This window comes from Podarcis tiliguerta (assembly GCF_965153285.1).
Source record: "Podarcis tiliguerta genome assembly, chromosome: 11".
Taxonomy (NCBI): domain Eukaryota; kingdom Metazoa; phylum Chordata; class Lepidosauria; order Squamata; family Lacertidae; genus Podarcis; species Podarcis tiliguerta.
The window spans coordinates 37,242,459-37,254,231 of record NC_139544.1 but is presented as its reverse complement, the minus strand read 5'-3'; positions in this window follow the sequence as shown (position 1 = coordinate 37,254,231).

Below are 11,773 nucleotides of genomic sequence, written 5' to 3'. Positions count from 1 at the left end.
GGGACTGATATACCAAATACCACCTCACAAAATGCAAAAGAAATAAATAGTCTGCACTGAGGTCCCAAAGTGGAGTAAATTTGGAAGGAAAAAAACCCAGCTCCTACAAATCCCCCAGCCGAGTTTAGTTCTGAATTGCATTTTTCAGTCCAATACCCTTTTTACAGTTACTGAGTGTGACCTGAAATCTATTTATTTATTCATTAAATAAATTTGCATACTGCCCTTCATCTGTAGATCTCAGGGTGGTTTATATTGTAAAAAAGACAATATAAAACACAAAATACATAATAAAAACAAGAGCACGAAAACCACCAACCGATAACCCCCCTCCCTCCTCTCTCTCCCATTATACGATTATATATGGATAACTAAATGAATATTATGGTCCAGATTGATAGAATCTTATCAGTTAGACATTTAAACTACTTTAGTCTGAAGTAATGTAGAAATTAGGGGCGTGCATTGGCTTTAGGTGAGGCCAATTAATGAAGCAAATCAGGATTTTTTTAGGGATTTCCCCCTCATGAGTCAAAATGTAATGTCAGTAAATTCCCTGATTCAAACTGAGGCTCATACAAACCCTTCTATCACTCTGTTTCTGTGCGTTTCTGTGCTCTATAACTATGCTTTCCTATGTATTTCCACATTTCTCTAAGTCTCTGAGCTTTGCAAGAAGTGAGGATAAAATGTTGACTGAGGGACACTGAAGAAGCCTTGATTTTTTTTTTGTTAAAGTACAGCTGTGGAGGGTTTTAAAAAAATATATATAAAGGTTACAAGCTTAATTTTTTACCTTTCCATGCTTCAACAAACCCCACAGAGCTCTTCAGAAGTAGACTCTCACACTATAAGGCCTAACGGATGCCTTTGAGAGCACAGAGACACCCCCCCCCCCATAAAGACAATTGTGGAACTGTGAAGTTTTTAAAAATGTACAAGCATGAATACGTATTGCTTGGACACATCTGAATTAATTTTAAGGAATGGAGTAAACAAAGCCCTTCTCCCCTCTCCCAAAGATTATGGATGAAATTGAATCCCTTTATATTTCCCACAATAGGTCCCTGGACCTATCTGTCTGCAGTTTGGCAGGCTTAATCCACTCTTAAGGGGCTCCTGTGCCTATAAATTCCATGCACTTTCGCTTAAAGGGGGAAAGGTTATAGTTGCTTTTAGATTCCCATGAGGAACACAGAGCTTAATTTTAGATAAAGCATCTTGGAATCCAGAGCATGGATCAAAGCAGAGAGAGAGAGAGCAGAGAGAGCCTCAGAAAATAGACCAGAATGACAGAAAATGCACAGCTAAAAGTAGAATATAGCAGCCTACACACACTCCTGATATAACTGAATCAAACCTTTATGTATACAGAGGACAAGGCACACTTTTCTGTATTTTGGTGGCAAACACGGTTAAAGCCATTGAATTATAAGCATGCCATGCAAATGACCTATGATTGAGATGTTGGGAGGACAGAGTGGCATAGTGTCAGGGAACTGCCATCGGAGCTGGAGGCGGAGAGGAGACTCCAGAGGGATGGCGGAGAGGGCCCCAGTAGGGAGAGAGGTAGCCCATCCGCTGGGGAAGGAAATCAGCGTAACAGCAGTGGAGAAGGGGGGCAGATGGGGGAATCGGAGAGGTGGCTCCAGGACTCTTCGCCGGAGACTAGCGGAGAGGGCACGGGTACTCCGTTGCCCACACCCACTTTGCGCAGAAGACTTCCGCGTAGGCAAAGTAGGAGATACTGGGCGTCAAACAGCTTCTATGCTGGAAGAGGTTCAAGAAACGCCCACTGACAGATTCTGCCAGCGACTGAGGCAGCCACGGAACTTGAGGCTGTCCAGATAGAAAGGGTTCAACCAGGCAACCTAGCCAGGAGTAACGGCAACTTACGCATGAGCAACCCCTAGAACCATTACACATAGGCTGCCCTAAATGAGCCTGCTGCCCCCAAAATGCAGCAAAGACACTTCCCAAACCCTAGTGTTGAAGTAAGATGCACTGGCCAGTCTTGTCAGCTTCTGTTCATGGAATGGGAGGGGGCGCCATCTTGGCCTTTGTTTGAGACAGCACAGTACTGGGCTAGTTGAGGAATCCCAAAATCACCGTTTCCTGGTCCAAATGTCATGGGAAATTGTGTCTGCGCTCCACAGAAAGGAACTTTCTCTTCAGAAGCTAGCTTGCCTGAGTAAATTTACCAGAGACTCTAAAAGTTCTGCCTCGGAGTTTCCCTGCTTGCTCAGCCATTCAGCTCATGAGCCACCTTTCATCAAGCTTGACGTCTGTTAAGCTTGACTTAGCTTGACATGGCCTGCTGCACACCACCCTGAACCTTCTGCTGTGCTAGCTGGAAGCCCACCACCTGCAGGGCCTCACTTCTTTCAAGTGCCTATCAAAAGCACACGGAGAGAAGAAGCACATACTTAGAGAAACCAGGAATCGCTTGTTGACTATTTAACTTCTGCTAAGCTGTCCATCACAGGAGTGCATGGGGAAGGGGCAGTGTAGCCTCCAGAGAATGGTAAGCGGCACGAAAATGATGTTGCAATGGTGGTGGACAGAGTGGAGAAAGCCAAACATGGTACAATCAGAACAATAGATGGACACAAACATTCATTCATTCGTTCATTACAGGCAATAATACTGATTAATGTGAAAGACACACGATCATGCACACCTGCACATTGCTGAACCTAGAAGTCACCGAGAATGTCACAAAACATGTCATTAAAAGGGCGAATGGGATGAAACGGGGGGGGGGGCATGCTTTTACATGCTCCGCCGACACATGCAGGGGCCGGGAACCAGTGGCGTAGCGTGGGGGGTGCAGGGGGGCCGGCCGCACCGGGCGCAACATTTGGGGGTTAGGGTTAGGGGGCGCAAATCCACAGGTTAGGGGGTGCAAATCCAAGGGTTAGGGGGCGCAAATTACTTGCCTTGCCCCAGGTGCTGACAACCCACGCTACGCCACTGCTGGGAACAGAACTCCCACACGAAATGGTCATAACTGTATTAGATCTCTTGCCCAAGGAGCTCAAGAAAGCATACATGCTTCTCCCATTCTTTATTGTATCCTCACAGGGAGGTTAGGCTTAGAGATAGCAACTAGCCTAAGGTCACCCAATGGGTTTCATGGTTGAGTGGGGATTGAACCCTGGTCTCCCAAGTCCTAGTCTGACACTCTAACCACTACACTATCTAGCTTAGAGTGTATTAGTTGCTGGCTCCTGACTTGGATGCGGTGCCCGTTGCCTAAAGGGCTCCAGGAGAAGGAACGTGATGGTTGCTGCTAGCATGGCTCTCCCTCCCCCCTTTCAGCTTCACAATTCCTTTCCCCAGCTAAAACGTCATGGGATATTTCATGAGCTTCTGGGGACAGAAATTTGAGACGTCATTCATTTTAGGGGAGCAGATAACGTTTTCCCCCTTCTCCCAGCAGTTTTCTTCAGGTCAAGAATTGCCTTGAGACTCTTCAGTGATGCCGTGTTGATGAAATACAGATCCTCTTGCGTTCAACTCCAGACATATTTACTGCATATTGATTCAGAGAGTCAATGTGAACATGCAATTTTTTTTGGTTTCCCTTCCGTGTTGCAACATTCTTTGAATCAACCAAGTTGATGGTAATTTAAAAACAGGAGTGTTTCTTTGTATTTATTCAGGGTGAAGTTGGAAAATTGTTTCAGCTATACTGTATCATGACACACATATTGATTTGCCTTCATCAAATCAATGTTTTTTGTTTTTGTTAAAAGTGTGTATGTGTGTTTGTGCAAACCATGCTAGAACTTACTGGGGTAAGCTTGTGTGTGTGTGTGTGTATTTCTCTTTTCAGGTTTGTAGCCTCTAAGTGAGAGAACCCTGGGGAGGGTTTCATTTGACCTTCTACACTGTGAATTTACTTACATTGTTTTGCCAGGTGGTTGATTATGGATAGCATTTTTGGCGTATTGTCTAGCAGTGTTGGACTGCAACTGCTATCATCCTTAGCTGGCTTATCTTTTGCAAATAGTGAGGAATGATGGGAGTTGTAGTCCAATAACATCTGTTAATGTATATTGTTTTAGTATGAAGTTCACGCTAGTATGAAGAAGCATACATTTAAACTGTAATAATAATCACTATCTGAATATCTCATTAGGCTTATGAGCAGACCCCTGTAACTCACAGGGACACTCTTCACTGGCTTGCTCCCTGCTTTCCAATAATGTGTGAGTAGAGGAATGAGGTCACAAGAGCTGCTTCAATATCACCTCTAAAATTGGGCAAACGTCCCAAATGCAGCTCTTCTGCATGGTCTGGATCTCCAATTATGCAGTTTACAAATAAGATACATAGAAATGCAAGTAATACATACCTGTAAATAGGGCTAGCATAGATTTTTAAAGACTGCATCATTGAGATTGTTTCTGAGTGTTTTGTTTAAATAACAAAGTAAGAAATAAACTGCTGACCTTGTGGGATTTTTGTTTTGAGTCCGGTATTATCAGAACCATTCTCCCCCCCCCTCATTTCACCCCCTTTTTATTATTATTATTCAAAGTTATAACAAAACATATTTTCCAAAAACATATCCTTATCCCCCCCATTTTTCCTCCCTCCCCCCTTCTCCCCACAGAACCCACTCCCCACCCCCCAACTTCCCTCAGTTCCAGTCTTTGGTTTCTCCAATAGTGCTATTTTCTGCATGTTACAGAGTTGTATAGATCCTCAGACTGGTTAGCTAATTATTATCAGTAAAAGAATTGTGAATGTTTATTCAAAACCTGCCAAGGAGTCCAGTTCACTTTGTTGCATCTTCAAATATTTTGTGAAAGGTTCCCATTCATCCTTAAATTCACAGTTTTCCTTGTCCTGTAGCTTATATGTCAATTTGCCAGTTCTGCATAGTCCATCAATTTTTCTTGCCACGATTCTTTAGAACAGAACCATTCTTAAGAAAATAAAAATTGCCACCATGTCATTTTTACAGTTCAAAATCCAAGTAACAAAATAAAAGGAAGGAAGGAAGGAAAGAAGGAAGGAAGGAAGGAAAGAGAAGACAGAGAGGCAAGTTGAAGTTCTCCCTTTTCTCTTAGAAAAGAGTAGGTTACAGAACCCAGAGCTACAATTCATTTCCCAAGCATTTTAAGTGCTTTAATTATGAATTGTTGCTTTCTGTCTTTTAAAGCTATGCAAATGATTTGAATGCGAGAAATGGGGAATATTGTATTCAAATTGCTTCTAATCTCTGGTTAACACTGTCCTCCAATTGAAAAGAGAGATCTCTATGCACTAGTTGAATACAATGTTTATACTTATACACTGTGTTTCTTTCCTTCTTTCCTCCACCCCCCCCCCCGCCCCCGTTATAGGACACCTGCCTCAATTCAGCACCCAACAGTAGTGCAAAGGGAAGGGGCCTATTTGCAAGCAAGCAAATTCATTCATTCATTCATTCATTCATTCATTCATTCATTCATTCCACCATGGAATCTAGTGGGAAAGTTGCCCAATCACCCCCAAGCACTATCTGGAAAGACAGTGGCTGTCAGAGCCTGCTCCATGTGAGCCAGATCACAGCATGGACAGACCATCATACTCTGAGACACACACAGTTAACTTAGATCAGCTGTAGTCCTTGGCAACACTGAGGAACTTGAGTTCAGCATGAGTGGATTTTGAGGGCTTTGGTGCTGATATCCAGGGTCACTTTGACCTGCTTGCAGATTGCCTCTGGAAAATATTATTACTAGGCTGTAGAGTACTCATATAAATATTTCTTCGACATTGCAAATGATTGTTTTAGACACATCACTGTGACCAATACCTAAGGCATGCCAGTGCACAGAAAATCTGACACACAGGAAGCCGATTGAAGAGCGGGAAATCTCTGCGTGCAGAAGGTCCCAGATTCATTCCCTGCCATTTTCAATTATAAAAGTAGGAAATGATGAGGAAGACTACTGCCCAAGTCCTTGGAGATCACCTGCCAGTCAGAGTAGACTATTCTGGGCTCGATGTACAACTGATCTGACATGGTATAAAGGCAGCTTCCTATGTTCCAACCTAATGGAGGTTTAAGGACTGTTGCTCATATACCATAATCTCTATATATAGGAACCACCTTCTTATGCTACATTCTTGGTGTTTTCCTCTCAGAAGGAGATAATCTCTGCAGAGGGAAAAAGTCATATATGATGCAAAGCAGACCTAATTAGTTGGAGAAACAAGTAATTTAATTATGCATCTCCTCAGTTGGTCCCACAAGTCCTTGAATACAGTAATTGTTTTTAGTATTCTTTACCACTCCCCTCAGAATGGCAGAGGTTTTACAAACAGAGTATAATGGTAGTTGAATATGATTTTTTAGATGGAAAGAAAGAAAGAAAGAAAAGACAGAAAGGTAGATAGAAAGGTAGATAGACAGACAGACAGACAGACAGAAAGAAAGGTTTAAGATCTGATCAAGTAGCATTACAAAAATGTATGCATATAAGTTAAAATTAGCATAGCAGCACCATTGCATAAATTGGGCTTCTCAAATGATGCTGACAGGGGCAGCCTAGTGACTTCCATGATGGTCTGAACTTGCAGTTCACTTTTAGATAACTAAATTGATTTGGTTAATGCCTTGAACCATGTTCCGATATCTATGCATCAGTACTAGAATGAGGAAGTTATTAGTTGCGCAAAGTGCTCACTTAATAGGACATGGTGACCGCTTGTGGAATGTGTTACCCTGGAATGCTTTTGCCTGATTTTCTTCCTCATGTGCTGCGGAAGGCTACTGTTCCTCCTCAGGCAATTTCCTGTTACACATGAGGAGCATTTCGTATGATTATACATTATCTGACAAACTGTGCATTATTTTATTGTAACCTACATCAAGGGCCACTTGGGTCGAATTAATAGGGAGGGAGGATATAATTTGGAATGGATATAAATGGTGCTTGGTGTAGGCTGATTGCCGAAGAACTGATGAATTATGGTGTTGGAGGAGACTCTTGAGAGTCCCATGGACTGCAAGAAGATCAAACTTATCCATTCTGAAGGAAATCAGCCTTGTGTGCTCACTGGAAGGACAGATCCTGAAGCTGAGGCTCCAATACTTTGGCAACCTCATAAGAAGCGAAGACTCCTGGGAAAAGACCCTGAAGTTGGGAAAGACTGAGGGCACATGGAGAAGAGGACGACAGAGGATGAGATGGTTGGACAACGTTCTCGAAACTACCAACATGAGTTTGACCAAGCTGCAGGAGGCAGTGGAAGACAGGAGTGCCTGGCGTGCTCTGGTCCATGGGGTCACGAAGAGTCAGACATGACTAAACGGCGAAACAACAACAATACATTATCTGACACACTGTGCATTATTTTATTGTAACCTACCTCAAGGGCCCGCTTGGGTTGAATAGATAGGGAGGGAGGATATAATTTGGAATGAATATAAATGGTGCTTGATGTAAAGTAGAAAATAAAATGGGAGAAAGCAGGAGCAAAGTAAGTTAATTTGCAATTTTTTAAAAAAACAACAACAAAAGCACCCAGGTGTAGTTCAGCACTGTTTTCATTCTAGAAGAAGCATGTCATGTATCTGTACCATGCACCAAGCTCTGGATAATTTATGTTCGTGTTTCATAATGACTTTTCGTTTTTTCAGGAAGTTATAACTTGGCTTGCTCTAGGCTTGAACTTGGCAGAGCAAATCTCAGCTTGGAAGCAGCTCATCATTTGCGCAAAACTGCAAAGCAATCAACTTGGCTGAAACTTCGCGGTTACTCAAGAATATGTTTTGTTAGTGTGCGCTGATTAGAAGGCATATTTAAATGTGCACTTATATAAATCTTTCATACCAAAGTGCCTTATGTGAAATGGAGCACAGAGAGGGGAGGGGGGAACCTTAGGGACTGAAACTGAGAGCCAGCTCCTCTGTGCACCTTGACACAACAAAAGACGCTATTACTTGAGTATGAAACACTTTTACTGCCCTTTCACATGACCATTTGTTGGTAGACCATGGGCTGGAAGTTGGCCAGATTGTCACTTTCCACTCACTTACCAGGATGCGTCCCGTCATCACATGAAGAGGTGCTTTCCTAAAAGTAAGAGCTGATTCATATGCATTCTACTTGCATTGCCAAGTAAGAGAAGTGAATATGGTGAATGGTCAGGGAAGATTAGAATCTTAGTCCAACAACTTCTGGAGGGTCACAAGTTCCCCAACTCTGTTTTAAAGTAGAAAGATGCCTGGAATTTAACTTGGGACTTTATTTATGCGGACCGCACATTCAACTCCTAAGCTATGGCCTGTCTCCATGCAAATTCCAGGCAGTAGTCAGAAGTCCTTGTGGTATGATGATATCACACTTTGACAACTAAGGGGTTGCAAGCACAATGAAGAAACACACATAAATGAATATAAACTGAGATTGCATACACTTAGCAGTAATGAAACCAGAGTCATGCCAGTTATCATTTGCACAGTACAATGTTAGGGTGGATTGGAAACTCAGGATGAGGACTCAGGATGAAGCAATCATATGGCAGCGTTGGCTCATATCCTGAATTGTTTGAAATAGCTGCTGTTAATTGGGCCAAAGAAATGTCAAATACATGTGTTTGTGACTTCCACTATCGGACAACCAAGTCTTAGAGGGATCAGTCTGTGGATTCATTGTATTTTCTCATTTTTCTATAGAATTATGAAGATGATTTAAGCATCTTTCAAAGATAGGTTGGTCAACTTTACCATTTTAGGGATACAGGAAACTTTAAAGGTTTGAAATCTAAACTACATGTGACACCCAAAGGAGCCCCCCCCCCACTTCAGTGCTAAGCACATTGGGGTAGGGGGTCATTTGGGCTGTAGCTGAGGAGGAGAAGGTTAAAACCTCCACTCCGCACATATTGTTGTCTTAATAAAAATTACCTTCATGCAGAGGTGTTACATGATGTTGTTGGGTTACCTGAGTCAACAATCTAGTTGCTGCATTCCACACCAGATGTGCTTTTCAGGTTAAGCCCAAGGGAAGCCCTATATAGAGTGTTTTGCACTAAGATCACGATAGACAAGCAATCTTGGCCCAGAGATGTCCATACATAGTTACCAACTGGAGTACACCTTTATCCAGATAGCAGCTATGACCAACTATATTTACCCGGCCTGTCACCCTGCTAGGTTGAGTATCCCCCCAAATGGGAAAAGAATTTCATCTTTGCTTAAAAATAGTTCTTCTTCTTCTTCTTCTTCTTCTTCTTCTTCTTCTTCTTCTTCTTCTTCTTCTTCTTCTTCTAGCAGACATTGATGAACTGAATTCTTTGAAGACTCTTGGCCTCTATACCATTGTAAAAGCATTTCTTCCCCCAGTGAAATCTTTCATTTCAGTGGCCAGACACCTGCCATCATGCTTGACATACACCAGGTTATGTGAGAGATGAGTCTGTTCCTTTTATTTCTGTAGCAAGAGCACAGCTGTATTACATCAAAGTCTGTTCCTGTAAGAAATTGCTGCCTAAAAATAACTTCGGGACCAAGGCGCTCCGTTGCTGCACTGATGCGTGCTTAATCTGGTAATGCAAAGATGGTAAGGTTTCACACTCCCTTTCCCTGAGCCCTTGGGTAATCCACAGGCAGTATGTGAAGGATCTGTTTCTTTGGCAGGAAGGGACCCCTGGAAATAGCAGGTATCATAGGATCTGGGTTGGCTTGAGCACAAAGGTGGGTGACTAAGCAGCCGTGCAATTCAGTGCACTGAAGTTCAATATTATTTCAACCTGGCTGCAGCTGAGGGAGATGTGAGACAGCAGGGACTACACCATTGGTCTGGCTGACATCAATAGCAATTTGACTCTTCCCCTGCTGGAAATGTCTCTCTCAGTAGCCTTTGCACCTGGCCATAATACCCATTATGTAACGTTACGTAAAAAGTGGTACCTGGATTTGCACATTTCCTCACCTCTTTTTCCTTTTGTATTGCATCTATTAAATGGTGCACCAGTATTATAACTTGTAGACCACCTGAGTGCCTTGACAGAAGGTCAGCCTACAAATGCATAAAAATGCATTCAAGGGAGAAAACGTGGGCACCGTGCCTTGTCACTTCAACTGCAGCAAATCCCCGAGTGTCACTTTTTTGTCTAAGCCACAAAAAGTGGTTTTAATAACACAATCTATCAAGAGCAGGAGCCAGGAGAAGGTCAGTAACAATTCACACTGTCAGTGAAGTTAACTTATTTGCTTCTTCTCTGCTCCCCCACTTTCCTACAGCTCTCTACATCTCCTCCCCTCACCCAGGTCTTCCCCAAGGAATGAGAGACAGTGACGCCTTGTCTGTTTTTGCCCCACCCTCTTCATACCTCTGTGGGTTCTGGGAAACCAGGGGGGGAGGGGAGCTAGTCATAGCAGGATGAGGGACCCCCTGGCTTCTTCAGTAATGTGTCTCATTTCTGCTTCTTGTCCCCCCTCCTCTTCAGCCTCCACTTCTGCCTCTGGTTCTGGACTGCTCTCTGCTACAGACTCTTCCTGCTCACTGACCCCTGTTACCTCTTCAGCTTCTTACACTTCCTTCTCCCAGTCTGCTCCTTCTTCGTCCCATCATCAACCCCTGGCTCTGGTCCTTCTTCCCTTGGGTGTTCTCTAGCTGGTGCCTCCCACTGCTCTTCTTCATCCAGCCAGTCCATGACACAAACCTAGGCATGCCTCCTCAGATGTAGGCCTTATTGAGTTCCAATGGGACTTATTCACAAGTTATAGGATTGCAGCCTATGTTTCACTTCTTTTAAAAGAAAAAAACCACCCACTTTTGAAAGCATATTTAATCCTCCCCTTACTGAGCACGTCTTTGGGGCTAGACAAGACACTCTCAGGGCTGCTGATGGATATGGGATATTTCTCCTGACATGAAGTAATAAAATCCCACCCTCTGGCCCCATGAAAGTTTCACTGGACATCAATTACAATTTCCTCCCCTATATATAGATAATCTCCATATGGTAAAAAGTACATGGAACTTTAAATACAGAATGCAGTTTGATGGTTTATTTCACATTGAGTGTATGCATCAAGCAATCAAGATTATGGATTGTTTTCTGTATGAAATATTGATGCAAAATTGTGGGCCCATATTCTTTCTAAAGGACATAGGAAATGCAGATGAACAAAATAATCTACACAAACCGTGATCCGTTAAAATTGTTTTTTAAAATAAACTATTCTATTACTGTACTTAACAATAAATATCCACAATTCCTTCCATTAAATATAAATTTATACCAATGGAAGATATTTCCTCAACACTTTCAGTCTCACTTACTTCCTTCTGGTATGCCCATGTTCCTATTTTGTACCATCTGTATCTAATGAGATAAGTGAATTTCAGAGTACCTTGGAATTATAACCATAAAAGGGAAAGAAGAAAGGCTATATCTGCACCATACATTTAAAGCACTCATATTAAGAATCGCAGGAACTAAGGGTGCTGGGAATTTTTTGGAAACTCCTGTTCCCCTCCTGTTAAAAAAAGTTTGCAGAGTTCTCTGGGAAGAGAGATTGACCGCTAAACCACTCTATTGTTCCCATGATCCTTTGGGAGAATCTGTGAGTATTTAAAGTGGTCTTATAGTGCTTTAAATGTACAATGCAGATGAGGCTAAAAGTACCATTAGAATGTTTGTCATCTTTGAAATGGAAGAATAAGTTAGTATGCATGCTGTTTTTAAAACATGGTGAAGGGTTTGTCACATTGTATGTATTCATTTACTACATTTATATGCTGCTTTTCTTACAAGAAAT